This window comes from Macrotis lagotis, chromosome 5, assembly GCF_037893015.1.
Source record: "Macrotis lagotis isolate mMagLag1 chromosome 5, bilby.v1.9.chrom.fasta, whole genome shotgun sequence".
NCBI classification, from domain to species: domain Eukaryota; kingdom Metazoa; phylum Chordata; class Mammalia; order Peramelemorphia; family Peramelidae; genus Macrotis; species Macrotis lagotis.
Window position 1 is genome coordinate 170,766,709 of NC_133662.1, and position 14,234 is coordinate 170,780,942.

Consider the following 14,234-nt stretch of genomic DNA (forward strand, 5'->3'; position numbering starts at 1 on the left):
CAAAGCTAAAAGAGATCTTGGAGAACATTTGGATCCATCTCTCTCATTTTACAGATGAAGAGCCCAAGCCCCAAAGATTTACCAGGCACAAACCTGATATGCAACTGAGCCAGGATGATGAACTCCTGTCCCTTTGACTCTAAATTCTATCATTCTTTCCACTGGCTATGTTTAGATATTCTCTGATTGAAATAATTAAGGCCAGCACAGTTAAGTTCTTGACCTCATCTTCTAGGGAGAGTCTGTAATCCTAAGAGTTTTTTTTCTCTGGGACCTTCATCGTGCAATATGAATTTGCACATTAGAACTCATATTGCCACCTAACACCATTCAATAGTAACTGATATTACTATTGGAATTAAATGAGACATTAAACTCACTCCCAGTATTATTGCAGTCAAGACTAGATCCTGTGATTTAACTTTTTCATTTTACTTATACTGTAATTCATTTTTAGTTATTTATTTTTAAACTCTAAAGAGTCCAACTAGCTTTCTCCTATGTAAAAGGAAGAAAATGTTATTTTATAACAGGGCAGGGAAGTGAGACCTGAACTCAGCTGTTTCTTCAATCTTCTTTATTTTAGAACCATACTGTACTCTCTGAACTTGAGTAAAACCTCCATTTTCAGACCTCTGAATTGAAGGGGACTTAATATGAGATTCTTTATCTCAAGCCAAATTTCCACTGACTTTAATGGAAGTCTAACCTGAATAAAAGTTATAGCGTCAGACATGATCATCAGTGGCCTAATAGTAGTAACCTCTGATGTCTGTTTTCTTATCAGAAATGGGGGAGTAATTGCATTTGCCTATCTCAGGGGTATGTAAGATGTAATTACTGAAAGTTGATTTAAAAAAAAAAAGCTTGGGAGATCCCTTCAGGTGCTTTTTCTCTGAGGATTGATTACATTCTTTTTCCTGTGGGCAGAAACCACAGCCACAGTATCACACTGATACTTCCAAGTAAAGATGCTCATGCAAAGCTAGTCTGCCCTTTTCCATACAATTCCATGAGATGTCATTACAAAATTATCACTACTACCTTTTTACTGAAGCAATAGAAGAAACTCAGATTCTAGTTTTTGAATAATTTTTATCCATGTTTAAATGCACTTTTATTTAAAATCTCTTCATGCTCACATCTTAGGCAGGCAGTTTTATATAAAAAGAGCCCTCTTGGGCAGCTAGGTGATGCAGTGTATAGAGCACCGGTCCTGGAGTCAGGAGTACCTGAGTTCAAATCCGGCCTAGACACTTAATTATTACCTACCTGTGTGACCTTGGCCAAGCCACTTAACCCCATTACCTTGCAAAAACTAAAAAAAAAAAAATCCCTCTTTTGGAGCTTGAAGACTTCACTTCAAATCTCAACTCTCATGTTAGCTATGTGATCATGAGGTTACAATAACCTAATCTTTGAGTCTAAGCTTCCTACCATTTGGAATAATGTGTTTTATAAACTATAAAGATCTATGTAAACTGCTATTATGGTTGCTTTTTTAAATCATTGCTGCCTCCTGTTTTTATATTAACTTCCTTTTCAAATAGATCCCTCCCTTCTTACCAAGAATGCCATCTTTTATGATGAAAAATATAAAAGAAAGAAGAAATAGTTTAGCAACGTTAATTAATACATTAGTAGACACACCTATAGTCTAGTACCTCTGTAAAAATTAGAGGTGGGTGTATTTTCTTATCTCTTTTTGGAAACTAAATTTAGTGGATATAATCATGCAACATTCAGTTTCAGTTTTGTTGTGCTAGTGGTGGTGTTCTTCCCATTTACATCATTGTAGTCTGTGTTTATTATTTTCCTGGTTCCATTTACTTTGTTTTGTATCAGTTCACATAAATCATCTCATGTTTCTTTGTATTCTTCATATTCCTTTCTTTTCACATAGTAATAATGGATTACATGCATGTACCACCATTTTATTTGGCTATTCTCTAGCTGATGAACATTTACACTGGTAAAATATGATCAAAAGACATACATTTTTGCTTTTGCAGTTGCTATTCTATAGTCTTCACAGTCACATAGTTGTCTGGGAGGTCTGGAGAACACCTGACTCCATCATGTCTTTTAATTTGTTAATTTTATTTTTAAAATAAAATATGTGATTGTGAAAATGTGACCTTAATGGTTCCTAGTTTACAATAGAAACACACACACACACACACACACACACACACACACATATATATATATATATACATATACATATAACTCTCTCTGTTTTATATGTATATACACATACAAGACTCCATGGCAGTTACAAACAGAAAGCAACTTTGCTTAATAGTCCACTGGACAACTCCAAATGATATGTCAAATAAGGAGGCACATGCACATCCAAGGTGGTTGCCCATGGTTAATGTCCTATGCAAAGTCCAGATAGATTAGTTATTCCCTGTTCACATAGAAATTCTATAGATGATTTTGCTTGCAGAGAACATTATGTTATTGCAGTGAACCCTAGAACACTTAGCCACAAGGGCTCAGACCCATGATCCCTAAAAATTAAGGCTTACTATCAACTCACACAAGAAACCAAAGTGAATAAAGAACATACACGGTCCAGATTATGACATGTAGCACAATAGAACAATTAAGTTACACCAGTTACTACAGCTGGACAAACAGCAGGAAAAAGATAGGACAACTTTGATTTAGGAAAATTGCCTTAAATTTTCAATGATACCAAGCTTCTCACAAATTATTATAAAGTCTATCTTCTTAACATCTATGTTCTCCATAGAGGATCAGCTTTGTAGTCTCAAAGACCGATGTTCAAACCTACCTCTGACATATCCTGTCTGTGTGACCATGATCAAGTTGCTCAATCCTTCAATTTCCCCCAAGACTTTAAGTTACAGATGAATGGTCAATTGTATCAAAGTGACTTTTTACATCAATGAATTCACAAGTTTCTACAAAAGATCCCACTAATGCTATTTTTGGCCATGAATTATGAAATGTCAGGATCCTTGATCCAAGAGTATTAAAATTGCAAAAAGATGATCCAAAGAGTAATTGAAGGATGAATTGTTGGAATAAATAGGCTATTTCAAATTGTTAATGATGACAAACTTGTCCATGAGAAGTGGTATAAAAGAAATCATCAAGGAAATGTGTCACCATAAAAATATCAATAATGAGAGCCAACAGGCAACTTGAACATTGCACAAATTTCCAACAAAAGGATCAGAGGAAGGCTACTAATGCATTGGATGGATTTATTATTATTATTATTTTTATTATTCTAATTAAAGATTTTATTTATTTTGAGTTTTACAATTTTTCCTCCAATCTTACTTCCCTCCCCCCACCCCCCACAGAAAGTAGTTTTTCAGTCTTTACATTGTTTCCATGTTGTTGGATGGATCTTTTGTGGAGAATTTATGGGGAAAAATGGGCAAGAATTTTCACAGAATAAGAAGGCAGCTTGAGGCTGGGATATTGCTACTTGAGAGAGTAGCCATATTATTAAGGTCATAGATCAGTGATTACAGAATAGAAGAGACCTTAAAGTTCAACTATTCCAAACTCCTACTTTTATTTTATTTAATTTATAGATGAAGAAACAGAGGCCTAGTGAAACTGTAGCTTGCTCAGGATCACACAAATAGTGAAATTCAGAGATAGGGTCTGAATTCAGGTCAAGTCACTGAGCTTTCCACTGAACCACACTGCTGAAGGGTCAAGGCACCCTGAGGCAGACATAGTAGGCAACCAAGACCACCTTGATCACCATCTCTCTCCTCAGATCCCAGTGGAGACAACTCAGGATCCTGAACCCAAGAGCCTTTGGAACAGCAAGGCTCCAGGAGCCCAGAGACCCAATCACTGTGCTGGGAAGTAACCCTTATGGAGATGCAGCCTGGCAACACTGCAGGTTCTGCAGCCACAAACTATTGAAGACTGAGAAAGGAAAGGTCTTTCCACCTGATCTTTGGCACTTTCTAATGATTTAATATCAGAAACTGCTGTGATTTCACTGGTAGAAACAGCATTAATGAAGAGGCATTACCATCAGCTTTGCTGCTGCACCCGAAGAACTATGATACTGTTCCATCTGACTTGTGGCTGAAACCTTCCAAATTTGTTATCTTCCCCATTAGAATGGAAGCTCCTTGAGAGCAAGGGACCATCTTATTCTTTTATTTGTATGCCAGCACTTAGTGCAGTGCTTTTGTATGTGTATAAAGCATAAATACTTCGTGTATTCATTCCTAGAAATTTATACTTTGTGGTCAATATATTTCCATGCATCTAGCCATAGTTGTTATTTGTCAAATGAAGAAAGGAAAAGTCATTAAGGAGAAATTGGTATGAAAGTGTAAATAATGGATTCTGATCTTTTAGTTGTCCTTCTAGGCCCTGATAATGGTCACATTTTTGGAACTACCTAACAGTTTATAAAATGGGTAGAAAACCACTCCTATAGGGTTTTACTAAACCTACTTCTCTCTAACATACTGTGTGTTTGTGTGTGTGTGTGTGTGTGTGTGTGTATGCTCACATGCAACACATATATATGAGGATATGTATGTGCATATATATTTATTCTTCAAGCAGAAAATTTCTTGTATCTCAAGTGTTTTCTTTTTGAGTGAAGATTAACAATTGGAATTCAATCAGTGCCTCCTCAATATTTATTTATTTGCAGCTAGCAAAGGTAGTGCTGTTACAAGTAGAATTCACAAAGGATTTAATGGGGAGGGGGGAATTTTTTCCATATTTTCATTCTAACTACCTCTGGAGGGAGCTCCTTGCAAATACAAGATTTGTTCTGTGCTCTTAAACCAAAAACTCATTTTTTTTTTTGTTGTGTCTTTTTGTATGCTTGATTACATAATAGCCCTACATAAGTATACTGGGCCAGTGCACAAAAGAATTATAAAGCTGAGTGGTAGAAAAATAATAATAATTAGAATTCTTAAGATTTGGGAAACTGATGACTACAAAAGGAATATAAAACATAATTAGAAATTCAGTTCATCTTTTAATGTGTAGAAAAAATAGGGTTAGAAAAGACTTTTAGGTGGGAAAATAAACCCTACCTTATTCTAAAGGATCTAGGCAAAAGAGTAATCTTGTTCCCTCTTTCCATAATCCACTACTGTATTTAACAATTCACTGTATTGCAATAGAGTCCTAGAGGGATAGATTTATCATATTACACCATATGGGCTTCCTGGCTACAGTGGGTCTGCACCGTCAATAGGGAAATCCTCTTTTCTTTCCAATTCACATGGGTGTCATTTGTTTTCTAAGCTAATTAGGAAGCAGTTGCCTGAAGTTCCTTTGTTACTGAAAGTGTCTCTTGAGATTGATTATGATCATTGAATAAATATACCTTAGGCCTTCAGTGTTGAGAATGACCTCAAAAAAAAACTTTGTGTTTATATAATGTATGGGTTGAGCTCATTTAAGACCTGTCCCGTGGTTTAAGGAGGATGAGCAAGTTAGTCATTATCAAAGTAAATTACCCTCACCCTGATGAGTTCCCAAGGAGTATTTTATAAACCCTAGCTCACAAGTGGATCAGATCCATTGTAAATGTGAGCTCTTTGGAGAGTCCTCAAGGAATGAATATTGGTTGATTGGCACTTGAATTGTAGAGTCTGAAATTTGACCTATTATGTACTCACCCTTATGATGAAGCTCCTCAGAAATTAAAACCACCGGCTAGGATACATTAGTACACATCAGCATTCTCCCTGAAAGGCCCTGGGATTGTTCCCTGCCAGGATAGTGTTTAATAGGATTACAGAAACACAAGGACCTGCAAAAATCATTTACTTCATCCGTCTTGCTCCAGGCACACTTCATTGAATATCGTTCCAGACAGACAGTTATCAATTCTTTCTCTAAAGATCTCCTGGGAAGAGAATTTCACAATTTCCTGCAGTAATAAATTCCAGAATTAACCAATGTACCCGGACTTCCCCAAGCTAAGAAAATAATGGATTTAGTTAGACCTTCAAAATGGGCTAACTTGATCACTGCAGGGAAGGGGGTGGGGGTGGGGGTGGGGTCCGCATGATTGCTTTTGTCAGTGTCTTGGAGGTGGGGAGAAGACCCTAAGGGAGGCAACTCTTTTGCTCTTATATAAAATTTTAAGCTTTATTTAAGTAATAAGGCAAAAACCAGAGGTTGTCTTATTGTGCCTCTTTATCAAGACAGATACAGCTGTGTAGAACTGGCTTTAGTGGCAGGTAGTTCTTCCTATTTCAATCAAAAATCTTTCTCATATTTGAAGCTCTTCTAGTCTAAATGGAGACAGAACAGTGACTGCACCCAAATGAATGAGAAATAGAGTGGATTGCCACACTAGGCATGAGTAAGAGTTCCCAAAACTTAATGAATGAATAGGTAGCTTTTCCTGATGTTATCTGATGTGCTTTATATATTTGGATAAGGAAAACGAATTGAAATAATACTCTCAAAGCTAGAAGAAAGGCGAAGAGAACAGTATTAAGAGGACAATCAGTGAAAAGTGATAAGAGGGAAGACTCGGGATTCTCTTCCACAAAAAAATCTCTTTTCCCACCTGACCTTTTTAATCCTCTTCTTTTCAAAGTCAGCTCTTATTTTTAGCATCATGATTGAAATCAATGCAATGTTTATTTCTCTGACTCGGAGTATTTTGCGACCATTGTTCTTTTTCTCCAGTTTCCTCAGTGAGATCAGTAATTCAATCTGCTGCCAAAGAAAGTTCTTTGTATGCCACTCTCACTCACTGGTCTAGGGTGTAGACCAATAGGAAAAACATGTTGCTTTCCTTAACCGAGTGAAAGAAAATAAAGTTCTCGAAAATGATTTTTTTCTCTACAATTTAACTTGACTGAGTCATTTCTCCTGAAAACCTGTTCACCTCCACTTGCATAATGAATGTTGCGAAAATTTGGGGATCAATCCTGACTTTCTAGTAAACAATCTAAAATCAACTGTTTTAACTTTTAATGGTTTAATGAGACTTTCAAAGAGAATAGTTGAAACCCAGCATTTTTTTTAAAAATGCAATATTAAAGGAAATATAAGAAATGAGAAAAGGAAAAAATTAATTTTCTTGCTTCCAAAGTATTTTTTTTCCAATTTTTCCTTCTGCCTTTAACAGTTTTGAGAAAAGCTTGCTGGTCTCCTTACCATCTGATGGACTATAATCTTAGAAAGTTACTCTGATTTATTGCATTTATTTTTCCTTATCCAAAATCAATCCATGAATCATTCTTTATCTGTAGCTAGTGGATAGAACATGGAGTCAGGAAGTCCTGTATTCAAATATGTTATTGACCCTCTGCCTCTGATAAATGGAAATATATTCATGGCACCTCTTTGCCTGGGTGATCAAGAAGGTCATATGAGATGATATTTGTAAAATATTTTGCAAACTTTAAAGAGTTATATAATTGCTAACTTTATTATGGCTGTTTTATTACAATTCTTGGTCTTTCCTCTCCCTATTATATATTTACTCTTTAAAATGACTATTATAATTTTCCTCCATTTATTATATATCCAATTCCTGTAATACCAAATTCTTGACTCAAAAATTAACATATCAAACTCATGATCTCTTTCTCTTTTTTCCCCATTGGTTGACTTTTTCAAGCTCTCATACTATTCATTTGGCAATTCCTTAATCCTGTGCATGAATTAAAGCTCACCCTAGATCTCATATGTGCTCTGAAGACATGGTATCCAGGCCTCAGTTGAAGACTATCTCAAACCTTTACACCAAAAATGATTTTTTTATTTCCTCTAGTCCTCTTTTGAGGGGTTCAACTGACTAACCTTGCCTTCTCTTCGAACTTTGATCAGCCACCAGTAAAAAAAGAATCTCCTCTATATCTTCCCTGATTATTTTTTTCTCAGTCTCAGATGAAAGTCATTCTTGAAGACATCATTAACAATTAGTTTATTACATCACTATAAATAACAGTGTTTTATTATTGCAAAATAGCCTTTGTTTTTGCTCTCACTTTGGGAACTTGGTGGCCTGATTTTTTTCCTTTTGAGGATATATCTCATTGATGTCATTTGAAAACAATTTAAAATCCACAAATGATAAACATGTGTTTCTCTACTTGATGCCTGTAAAAATTTAACATTATGAGTATGTTTAAGTATAGAGAGAAACTCTCAATCATCCTGAACTTGATATTGTAGGATGCCTTAAAGATAAATAGTATTTATGGAAATATCAACTAGAGATGATATGGACCTAGTATTGTAAGGCAGTATTTGAGTCAGATTCATGACCCACAAAAATCTAGTGTTCTGCCTTGAGCAATGAGTGGCACCAAGAGACATGGGGGAGGACATGGTTGTCATCTCTGATGTCAAATTCAAAATGTTAGGGATGTCCCCATAAACATCATTTCTAATTTTCCTTAATAACACAGATGAGATTGTTTGTTGTTGTTGTTTTTAACACAAATTTTTCTAAACTCTTCTTGAACCCTTCTGTCTTGGGAAATGAACTGTATACTTCCATCCAATGCTTTCTTTCCTTTTCCTTCCTAAAAATTTGTCATGAGGAAAAATAGGCTCTCAAAAACTCATTTTGAAAATCTTGAGATAATTGACTGAAAACTTTGAGGCTGAGGAAATTGAGAGAGGGGGGAAAAAGGAATAGTTTTTGTTTATTTTTGTTTGGTTTTGTTTGTTTGTTTGTATGGTTCCTAATGGTTAATTATATGATGCTAAGTAAAAGGTGAAAATAGGAAGCATATAGCCCATAATGGTATCCCTGAAACTGGTTACTGATTTATGTTTGCTTTCTCACTGATGAGAGATCTTGTTGCTAGCATATGTGTTAAGACATTTTCTAACAAAGTCATGGGAATAGGAATATGACTAAACTCCTACACATTTCTCCTTATTTCACACTCACCTTTAGACACAAGGTGAATGCAAACCATAGTCCAGCAGATATTGAATTTTTGCCAAACTTGTTGGGATACATTACTACTTTGCCATGAATACTGGGAGGTAGAACCGAAGAATGATCCAGATTTTATTATCTACTATTATTTGTCCTAAAGCTATCTTTCATACTCTCTGGATTTATCCCTTAATTTCACTTCTTTTGGTAGTGAATGCATCATTTATAAGATAATAGTTTTAGAACTGAAAAGGGACCTTAAAAAAAACCCTACCCCATTTTAAGAAGAGAAAACCGAGACCCAGAGAGATTAGTGATTTGCACAAGATCACACAAATGACAGAGCAAGGTCCTCCGATGCCAAATACATCATTCTTGCCATTACACCAGACATGAGTTTATGAGCTTTCATCTTAAACCTCTCAGCCTTTGTCTTCTAGACTGAATAGTCCTATTTTTGATTCAGTAGAAATGGTATGCTATGCTTTGAGTAGGAATTTTTTAAAGGTTCCTTCCTCCATGCTCCAAGTAATGTTGTTTCTAAGTTGTGGTAGGTTCACATAGTTGGAAGACAAAAAGCCCTCTTGTTGACAGTTGACAAAGAGTTAAATGTCATGGACCACTCAGTTTAAAGCAACACCCCAGCCCCCAAGTGCTGCAGAACATATAATTTATGCACCCAAACAGGCCAAACCCTCCTGTCTTTAATCGAATCACTGTAGACATGCCAAATTCTACAGCTATTAAATTGTATACATATGGTAAAACTTTTCATACCATTCAATGTTTTGCAGCAATATGATTTTAATCATGTACAGCTTGGATAGCTGGAAGAACAAGCTGGAATTAAATATTACAAAGTTAAACACAAGCCCTTTTATAAGAGGCTCCGATTTAGGTCAGAATGTTTGCAAATGACTGCAAACCACTGTCAACCAGGACAAGCAGTTTGGGAATGGGTGCATTTGGGTAACTCAACCAGTATTGTCACAGGACTCATCTTCAACTTGGAGAGCAAACTGTTTATTTGGAAAGTGCTGTGGTACGGAGAAAGTCTGGGTCCTCCTTTGGACTGGAGAGCTAAGGCTTGGACTTTGTTCTAGTTCCCCGACCTCCCCCCACCCACCCACCCAAGACCCTATATTATTCTTATAGGTGTGAAAACTGCACTCTTTTTGAAAGGCTATGACATACTACAAATGGGTAGGTTTGGGAGGTTGGGGGGGGGTGGAGTTGAGGAACAGTAAACCTGACTTCCAATTACTAACCTCGTGTCGTCCCCTTTTCATGCATGAATTGAGAAGTGACTCTGAGCTTTGGTTGTATTGGAAAGAAATCTAAAATGAATGCCAATATGAGCTCAGAAATGGAGTCCCTGGTTTTTGCCCTGGTCTTTGAACATAGATTGGCCATTCCTGAGATAGCATAAAACCTCGGCTGCTCTGGAAGGTTTTCCCCACAAACTTTAATAGTATATCTGAGAAAAAAGTATTATTCTCTGGTTTCCCCTCTAACCTAAAAGAAAATAGCTTATTTGGTGAAGATTTCTGGGAAAACTAGCCACTCAACACTCAACTTTTTTTCTTTGAAAATGAGGGCTCTTCATTCAGTGCTAACTCAATAGTGTGAAAATTAAGAATTCAGTCTTGCCAGGGTACCCATTGTTCTCAAGGCCACCTAGATAGCAGGGGTTCTGACCCTTTGAGGATGTCTTGGGGACCTCTTTGATAATCTGGTGAAACCTGTGGACCCTTTCTCTGAATGAGATTTTTAAATGAATAATCCATAGGATTGCAAAGGAAATGTATTAAAAGCATAATGTAATTGAACTGGGATGAAAAACAATCCATCTGCATTCTTGGGAACCCTTGGACTTTGGGTTGAGAAGCCCTGCCATGGAGACTCTCATCCACAAAGGGTCTTTCTAGGATGTTTGCAGGCACTAAAACTCATGATAATAATAATGATGAAAGCTAGCGTTTATATAGTGCTTTCTATGTGCTAGGTCCAGTGGGAGCACTTTACAATTCTTTCATCTGATTCTCCCAGAAGCCCTGGGAAGTAGGTGCTATTTCTAGCCCAGTTTTGCAGACTGAAAAGAAAAGAGGTTAAGTCACTTGCCTAGAGTCACACAGCTAGTAAGCATCCCCAGCCAGATTTGGACTTGGGTCTTTCTGACTTCAGGCTCAGTGTTTATCCGTGTTGCCAAAGGACAGGATTTGAGTAGGAATTTTTTAAAGGTTCCTTCCTCCATGCTCCAAGTAATGTTGTTTCTAAGTTGTGGTAGGTTCACATATTTGGAAGACAAAAAAACCTTCTTGTTGACAGTTTATCCACATGTGTGTATGCATGTACATGCACATAGATGTATGTGCACACATGTTTGTATATATATGAGCATATATTGTAGATATATATGTGTCTACACATAAATAATATAGATATACTATATATTATATACTATATATTAGGTATATAGAATGTATATACACTATATGATATACCATGTGTAGACACATATACATATGTTTGTTTACATAAAAATATGCATATATATTGATATATACAGAGAGAATATAAAGATAATTATTATTTTAGGTTACAGAACACATATTACACATCAAGTGATGAGGATATCCAAGGTCATTCTCAATAGACCATAGGGTTCTAGACCTGGTGTCCCCAAGCCTTTATGATCTTGAAGTTTTAGTTTCCCCATCTATAAAATGGGATAAGGAGAACTTTCTCACAAGGTTGTATTTTGCAATTTGTAAAGTGCTATATTAGAGTGAGTTTTGTTTATGTATACTTTCATACTATTTGTGTAAAGGTGAATGTAGATTAGCTGTACAGCTGTACAAGTAACCTCCAATACTCTTTGATAAAGGCCTCTTAGTAGAGATGCCTTCATATGGACAGATTGTCTTATCTGAGAACCCCTGAGCTCAGTGATCACCAAACTCCGCCTCTCCAGTAGTCCGACTGCTATGGGAATCTCTTGATCTTAAATGGTTTCAATATCTCCCATGTCAGCAAGGAACCATGGCACATCATCAGTGGGGGTGCAAGGACCTGCCTTTGCTATGTGGTGACAGAATGCAGCAACCAAGAACATCCTAACCTGTCTCTCAATGGGCTAATCATCAGTATGGTCTTTCCTCTTAAAACTTTCATCTTTGAATTGGGAGATACTCATCAGTATGATTCAGTTGGCAATAGCTTTAAGACCAGGGCAGTGTCAGCTTGCCATTCATAGGGTTATAATGCTCTGCTGTTACACTCCCTAGAACTCAATCTCATTGAGATGTCTAGAATCACAATGCTTTCCAAGGCACAGCCCCCTGTCTCAGGATGAACCCATTCTAGTGTGACCTTGCTCTGCACAAAGAAAAGAGAACTAATTCTCCCCAGGACTCCAAGTACCTCCTCTGGGATTGATTGCATTTCTACACTGTATGCCTCATGGTACTCTTCTCCACCACTCTGGATTCAAGGATCTAAACCCCATTCCCTTTCAATCAGCTGAGGACAACAAAGGTCGTCAGCTATCTCTTCAGAAGGGCACTTGCCTATCTCTCAGAACCAATCAACTCATGTTCAAGTGCTGTTCACATGGAACCCTTCTCCACTTTGACCTTCAAAGTTCTCATTTGAATAGTTGCTACTACTTTCATCCTAGGCAAGATAAGTAGACCCAAGCTCAAGAAGTAAGGAAGGCTGGATAAGGGAAGGAGGGAGGAAGAGAAGAAGGAAGGAAAGATGGGAAGGAGGGAGGAAGAAAAGAAGGATGGCTGGGAGGAAGGAAGGAAGGAAGGAAGAAAGGAAGGAGGAAAGGAGGGAAAGAGCAAAAAAGAAAAAAATTAAAAATTAGTAATTTATATTACTAGAGGAGACTCGTGGAATGGAGAATGCAGCCTAAGCCTAACTGGACAAAAGAGTAGCCAGGAGTCATGGAACCCCGCTGATATTCTCATGCCATTGAGAAAGAGGAAACCAGGGATAGTCCTTTCCTGTCCAACAGGCCCTTGGCCCAGTTGGATTAGGGCCACAGCAGTGGCTGATGATTCTCAGACTGTCTTCCAATAATCTGTAATGCAGATAATCCAAGCGCAGACAACCAGACAACTATATTCATGTATATTTATGTATAGACACATGCACTCATATAATAAATACGCTGTAGTTTATTTTTCTATAGGGTGGGATGTTTTGTTTTTGGCTCCTTGACTTCACTTGGAAACTTACCAATTTGTGGGTGGTTTAGACTTTTTTGAAAACACATTTCACATTTTAAAGGTTTGGATTTTTTTTTTAAACTATTGACTTTTCATAGGCTTTATGTAGAAATTAAATTTTTATCTATGGGAAAAGTTCAAAATGGCAATTTGATCTAAATAAATTTTAAAATATTAACTTGCACATCATTATATGAAGATTTATGCAAATGAGCAAGAAAATTATCTACCAGTGACATTATTCCCATTCTAAGACAATAAATAGATTCTGTTTCTTCTACCAACTTGGTTTCATATTCTTCATCACTTCTATGACTTTTGGCAATTGGTCCAGGCATATTATCCACACCTTCTGCAGCATTTAGAAGGAAACCCAACTATTACTTATCTAATACATAAGAAATGTGAGGGAATCAAGATTAAACCACAGAAAGTCATTCACTATGTGTAATTCACCCAAAAAATCACTGTCAAAAATGTCTTCTTCATTTTTAGAACAGAAATTTGCATGAAGAAAGACTTAAGGGTCAACTTGGTGGCATGGTAGATAGAGCACCAGTCCTGGAGTCAGGAGGACCTGATTCAAATCCAGCCTCATACACTTAATAATTACCTAGCTGTGTGACCTTGGGCAAGTCACTTAACTCCATTACCTGGGGGAAAAAGAAAGAAAGAAAGAAAGAAAGATTTACATGTAGGAATAATAGATACCTCCAATTCTTTTCATACTGAACTCTACACTAAGATACACTACAATTGATAATTTATAGGAGGACTGGACTTTTGATCTCCCTTCACTGCTTCTGTGGCAAAATTTTCCCTTCTATCCAGGACTAGGCCAGACTTCAATCTTATATCTAGACAATACAATTTTATCTAGAAGAGACCTCAGAATTCATCCAATCCAGAGGCTTTTCATCTTTTTTATCTCATGGACCCTTTTTTACAGTTTAGTGAAGCCTGTTGCTCCCTTCTTAGAGAAATGTTTTTAAATGAATAAAATAAAATCCAAAGTACAGCAAAAGAAATCAATTATATTGAAAAATAGTGAACAAAATACTTAAAAATTAAAAAAAAGTTAAAACACAGGATAAGAACCCATG

General features: G+C 36.6%; 1 protein-coding gene across 3 annotated transcripts in view; it reads left to right on the plus strand.

Moving 5' to 3' along the window:
* SCAF8 (SR-related CTD associated factor 8) overlaps positions 1-14,234 on the plus strand; it is a 242,146-nt gene that overhangs the window by 213,825 nt on the left and 14,087 nt on the right. The window lies entirely within an intron of this gene.